The 6,899-nt window shown below is 40.9% G+C and overlaps 1 pseudogene; it reads left to right on the top strand.

The window, feature by feature from the left end:
• The first annotated feature begins 851 nt into the window (after positions 1 to 851).
• On the top strand, positions 852 to 1,541 carry LOC131752819 (ferritin heavy chain pseudogene; annotated as a pseudogene).
• Positions 1,542 to 6,899: the final 5,358 nt, after the last annotated feature.

Consider the following 6,899-nt stretch of genomic DNA (forward strand, 5'->3'; position numbering starts at 1 on the left):
TAGCATTTCTCGACACTAATAATGAACAAACTGAAAAGGAAATTGTAAAAACAGTTCCACTTATAATAGTATCAAAAAGAATAAAATATTTAGGAATTAACTCACCTAAAGAGGTTAAAGACATACAATGAAAACTACAAAACATTTCTGAAAGAAATTAAAGGAGGCATAAATAAATGGAAACACATCCTATGTTCATGAATTAGAAGACTAGATATTATTAAAATGCCCATTGTATTCAAAATAATCTACAGAGACAATGCAATCCCTATCAAAATCTCAATGCCATTTTTTTTTCAGAAATAGAAAAAAGCCATCCTAAAATTCATATGGAATCTCAAAGGACCCAGAAGAGCCAACATCATCTTGAAAAAGAAGAACAAAGCTGGAGGTCCCATACTTCCTGATTTCAGAACTTACTGCAAGGCTGTAGTAATGAAACAGTGTGGTGCTGGCATAAAGATAGACATATAGACCAAAGGAGTAGAATAGAGACCTGGAAATAAACCCTTGCATATATGGTCAATTGATTTTCAACAAGGGTGCCAAGACCATTCAATGGGGAAAGGACAGTCTTTTCAACTAGTGGTGCTGGGAAAACTGGATAGCCACATGTAAAAGAATGAAGTTGGACTCTTACCTAACAAAAATTAAGTCAATATGGATCATAGAACTAAGACCTAAATCTTAAACCTCTTAGAAGAAAACAGCAAAAGCTTTACAACATTGGATTTGGCAATGGTTTATTGGATATGACACCAAAGACACAGGCAACAAAAGAAAAAAATACAGATGTTGGACTTCATGAAAATTGAAAACTTTTGTGCATCAAAGGACACTTTCAACCAACCATGGTTTCCTGCTTCAACTGTGCTTGGACGGAACAGGCATTAATCCAGCCCTCCGCCCCCCTCCTCACAGTGCTCTCAGACTGCCCCAAGGCCCCCCACTGCTACTGCAGCACCGGGCAGCCACCATCGTCTCTCCTCGCCACCTGCCCTGACCACCGAGGTCCCTCACTGGTGGGCCAGAACTACCACCAGGACTCAGAGGCTACCATCAACTGCCAGATCAACCTGGAGCCCTAAACTTCCTACCTCTACCTATCTATGTCTTACTACTTTGACTGCAATAATGTAGCTTTGAAGAACTTGGCCAAATAGTTTCTTCACCAATCTCATGAGGGGAGGAAACATGCTGAGAAACTGATGAAACTGCAGAACCAATGAGGTGACTACATCTTCCTCCAGGATATCAAGAAACCAGATCATGAGGACCAGGAGAACAAGGTGAATGCAATGGAGTATGTATTACACTTGGGAAGCATGAATCAGTTGCTACTGGAGCTGCACAAACTGGCCACTGCACAAACAACCCCTACTTGTTGATTTCATTGAGACTCATTACCTGAATGAGCAGGTGTAATCCAAAGAATTAGGCGGCCACAAAACCGATCTGCACAAGATGGGGCCCCCAAATCTGGCATGGAAGAGTATCTCTTTGACAAGCACACTCAGGGGGACAATGATAACAAGAGCTAAGGCTGACACCAGCTTCCCATACCCACTGAGTGACTTTCCTGGTCACCAAGGCAGTGCATGCATATTGATAAAGGGGTTACCTTTACCTTTTCTATAGGTTGTACCAAAACATCTACTTAGTTCTTTTGTACCATTCCTTCACATAAAGCAATTTGGTAACCTCCCCCCACCAAAAAAAAGACACTTTCAACAGAGTGAAAATGCAACCCATGAAAGGGAGAAAATATTTGCAAATCATATATCGATAAGGGATTAATATCAAGAGTATATAGAGAACTCCTAAAACTAAACAACAGAAAAACAAAGAACCTGATTCAAAACTGGGCAAAAGACTTGAATAGACATCTCTTCAAAGAAGATATTCGAATGGCCAATAAGCACACGAAAAGATGCTCAACCTCACTAATTATTATGTAAATGTAAATCAAAACTACAGCGAGATACCCCCTCACACCCATTAGCATAGCTACTATCAAAAAATCCAAAATAATAAATGTTGGCAAGGATGTGGAGAAATTAGAACCCTGTGCACTACTGGTGTGAATGTAACAGGATACAGCCACTGTGGAAAACAGTATGGTGCTTACCCCCAAAATTAAAAATAGGCTTAGCATATGACCCAACAATTCCACTTCTGGGTATATGTCCAAAAGAATTAAAAGCAGGGTCTCAAAGATATATTTATACACCCACATTCACAGCAGCATTATTTGCAATAGCTAAATTTTGGAAGCAACCCAAGGGTCCATGAACAGGTGCATGAATAAGCAAAATGTGGTATATGCATACAGGGGAACATTTTTCAGTCTTATAAAGGGAGGAAATTCTGACTATCCTACAACATGGATGAACCTTGAGGATGTTATGTTAAGTGATACCTGGAGTAGTCAAAATCATAGAGACAGAAAGTAGAATGGTGGTTGCCAAGGGCTGGGGGGAGAGGGAAATAAGGAGTCATTGTTGAATGGGTGTGGAGTTTCAGTTTTGCAAGATGAAAAGAGTTCTGGAGGTGGATGGTGGTGATTGGTGATTGTTGCTCAACAATACGAATGTAATTAATACCACTGAACTGTTACTCAAACATGATTAAGATGGTAATTTTCACGTTATGTGTATTTTACAATTTTAAAAGTTTGAAAAAAATCAGGGCTGATTCAGGCCAAATGCAGTATGCAGATATACAGACCTTAAGTTTCTATGCAGTTAGTAAATTAAGCAACAAATTTGACTTACCATCCCTCTACTACCTCTCAAATTCCTGGGGCATATATTTTACAATCAAGTTTCCTTAGGCATTGACCAAGCGAGAGAAAAGTATATCTTATTTAGCCAAACTGTCTCAAGCATGAGTGTATATTAAAGGCATTTCATACATGCAAAGGCTCAAAAACTTTACATCCAATTTATGGTTACCAAAGGGGATAGCGAGGCGGGGCAGGGATAAATTAGGAGTTTGGGATTAACATGTACACACTACTATATATAAAATAGGTAAACAACAAAGACCTACTGTGTAGCACAGGAAACTATACTAAGTATCTTGTGATAACCTATAATGGAAAAGAATCTGAAAAAGAATATATATATACACACACATATATATGTGTGTGTATATATATATATAACTGAATCACTTTGCTGTACACTTAAAACTAACACATTGTAAGTTAAATATACTTCAATTAAAAAAATTTACATCCCAAGCATTGTTTCTTAGCAGACTACTGTATGACAAAAGTCAGTCCTTAATTGCTACTATAAGGTATCGTGTATTTTTCTCTAATCTCTTCACAGAACTGATTGTAAACTCTCTGAGGAAGGGACCTCATTTTATACTTCTATTACTCAACGGGATTTTGAGACTGTATTCATACCACGGTAGAGATTCCGTACATGTTATTTATTCCAGAGGTATTACAAACAGTAAGTGAATCTTCCGTTAGCAGAGAGGAGGGGAGGAACGGAGTCAGCTGGGACATGGCGAGTGTTAAGACTCATTTCTCTAGCCATTCACCCGGAGGCACTCCATTATCTGGTCTCACCTAGTCCAGCCAACTTTAGTTCTTGCCAGCATTCACCCTCCCAGAAATAATCATTATTAATATTCTCCATGATCACTAGTCATATTTAATCACAGAATTACAAATGTGGGGAGTTTCTCTTGCTTAGTTTTCAGAAAGCTTCTTGGATTAGGACAACAGGCAGCTGCGCCTCACTTCTAAGGAAAGATTGTCTCTGCAGTTCCACTAAGTCCCAGTAGGTGGCGCTGGCACAGTACAAAACAGTTCGAATTTGATCCCTGTTCATTGAAAGAACCCAGCTCCTTTTGCCACTGAGGTTATAAAATTTATTTTTAGTGTGACTTGATGGGCCTTGTCTGAAATTTAACAATATTGGAATCAAATTCTGATACCTAATTACACGGATGTAAGCTCTATTAGATTTCAATTAGCATCCACTCTGATTTGATTATAAGGCTTCAACCATTAAAATGGCTAATAGGAAGACATTTAGATAATTGCAGCTGCCTGGGGTTATTACATTTGCTATCATTTCCACAGAGTGATTCATGTAAAGACTGGGCCATAAAATTTGTTTTTGTTGGTGGAGCCAAGGAACGAGGGCTTATTGGGGTGCAGGCACTATGAAGCATTTTGCTGTTGTGGTCTGGCATTGGGGACTATTTTTCTTTTTGTGGGATTGTTTTTTAATTAGGAGGGAAATATGAGTGTAGAGAGCTTGCCATCTAGCTGTTTTCCAAAAAGATATTGTTGATTCTCCATCTACAATACTGTTTCATTTGGCAAAAGAAAAGCAGCATTAGCCAAGTTTCCTTTTCCTCTTTTTTAATTGAACTGACTTACATTTGAACTGAGAAGATTAACCACATTAAAACTCACATCCTGCACAAAGGCCTTCCTCAGTAAATGGAACTGGGGTCTCCCCTATCACCTAATACCATTCCTAGGTGCAAATGCTAGAGGTGTTTTACCAAAGTTGCCAGACCACTCGGTGAGGATTTTGAGACATGCTTTAAACGTAAAAAGAATAGTTGGACAAACTGACCTTCGAGGTCACTTCAGCCCCCACCATCTAAGATTCTAGGGATCAATGAAATAATGTCCCTGCCCCAAAGAGCCCCCAGACTCTAGGAGCAGGACCAGTCACCTAGGGTCTTAAGAGCAGCCCGCACATGGTACATTTTTCTGGGTGGGACAGAGGAGCTGTTCCAAAAAGCTGGGGAAACTCACCTCCAGAAACTCACCCTCTACTCTATGTGGGCCACTAAGAGCCTGAAATTCAAGTCTGGAAAGAAAGAAGTCATCGGTGAAAGCTCATCTGCTTTTAAATCCAATACTTTATCATTTATACCCACAGATAACTTGATAATTTTCCAATAGGGCTTCAAAACTATATTCCACTCAAGGAAACATATGTGGTGTCTGAAGACTCAAAAACAGATTGTGAGGGAAGCTTAGAATTCTTTTATTCTGCTAGAAAATATTTCTCGTGTACTGTACCAACATGAAAACATTAATTCTCATAAATACCTCTCCAGTCTCAGAGGTCTAGGATATAACCCCCTAGAGCCCAGAACTGCATCTTTTTAGTCCTATGTTTTGGGGCAGGACCTAGCCCAAGACTCTACAGATAGCAGTCAAACACTTTGCTGTGCAAAAGATCCAGTTCTATCCCAGATCAGACTATGTGTGTGAGAACATAAGAAAATGCAAAACTTTCTTAGAACAATGATCCATCAAGCCTAGCAGTCTGCCTTCTATATGTTTGAATATAAGTCCAGTAATCTTCCCCAAAGACAAATATCCTAGGCTGTCCTATAATGCACTGGGTCTTTTCTTTCCCCAGTACAGGTGGTTGTGAGGTGGGCAGGGACCCAAATGTCCTGACCATAAAAAGAAAGCAGGCGGACAAGCTGAAGATCTGAGCCACTGCCCACAACTCATGTGGGTGGGGTCCATTTTTCCCAGAAGTGCAGACAATGTCATTTGTAATTCAGAAAAAATGTGGCAGACATTGCCAGGGCAATTCTCTCAGCATTGAGTAAAGAGGAGAGGGTGGGGACCAGGCGTGGATGAGGAAGGGGGGATGGGGCAGTGCACAGATACCCAGAAAAGGTGGTCAGAGAAATACGTTTCCTCCTAGGTCTGTCTCTACAGACCGGTCTGTATTCAACTGTTTGGGGAAAACAAGCAGAGCAAACTCCTTAGCCACTCTGTGGAGGGAACGTCTTAACCCTTCAGTGCTGGGAGAGCCACAGCTCAAGTTTTGGGACCTAATAATCCTCTCAGAAGTAGATAGTACAGTTTAGTATAAGAGAAATGGAGCAACATTTTACGGAGGGATTTCCTAAACGTGAAAAAGCCGTTCCTGAGATCCCAGCATTGATCTGGCCTTCTGAGATCTCTGACTTCATTTCCTATTACTCTTCCCATGACTCACCCCGCTTCACCCACACTAACCTCCCTGCAGTCCAAGAGCACCCACCTCAGGGCCTTTGTACTCACCGAACACGGTTCTTCCCCTCAGCAGCCACCCAGCTCACTCCCTCCCTTCCTTCAGATCTTTACTTCACTGTTTGCCCTCTCATTTTCTCAGCCGCCCTGCTTAAAATTTCAACATGTCCTCCTGCCCTGACATTTCTACCCCTTTCTCTGACTTATTTTTCTCCGAAGCACTCTCACCAGTATATTCTGTATTTTACTTCTTTATCTAGTATATTTCTGTCTCCTGCACGAGGTAAGCTCCCTGAGGGCAGAGTTTTGGACTGTATCTCCCATGCCCTGCATCAGCAGGCGGACTCTCAACCATTGCGCCACCAGGGAAGCCCAATCCTTAGTACTTTTAAGTGTTAGAGATGAAGAGGCATCTAGAGCAGTGGTTCTCAAAGTGTGGTCCCCGGCCACAAGCAATAGAGGACCTGGAACTTGGAAGAAAGGCACTTTCAAGCCCTACCTAGGACCTGCTGAATGAAGATCTCCCGGGGTGGGGCTCAGCAATCCGTGTTTTAAAAGTCCTCTGGTGACTCTAACACAAGCTGCAGTTTGAGAACTAATCACTGATGTAGAGGAAAGAGCAGAGGGCTAAATTATCTAGAGATGTAGATTCTACTCCTGGTCTATTTAATTGTGCGACCTTGGTTACACCCCTTAGCCTCATCTACCTCCCTCTCTTCACTTACAAAATGAAAGAGCTGCTAAGTTTTTCTTATATGCTTTTAATGTACTAATGGTAAATCTTGCAATCACAGCCCTGAAGGACCCCTTTCATTAGGCTTGTAACTGTATATTAGCAAGTAATTCAACAACCTGTCTTAAGTAAAACTTTCTTTTCTTTCAG

The sequence above is a fragment of the Kogia breviceps genome, chromosome 3 (genome assembly GCF_026419965.1).
Source record: "Kogia breviceps isolate mKogBre1 chromosome 3, mKogBre1 haplotype 1, whole genome shotgun sequence".
NCBI classification, from domain to species: Eukaryota; Metazoa; Chordata; class Mammalia; order Artiodactyla; family Physeteridae; genus Kogia; species Kogia breviceps.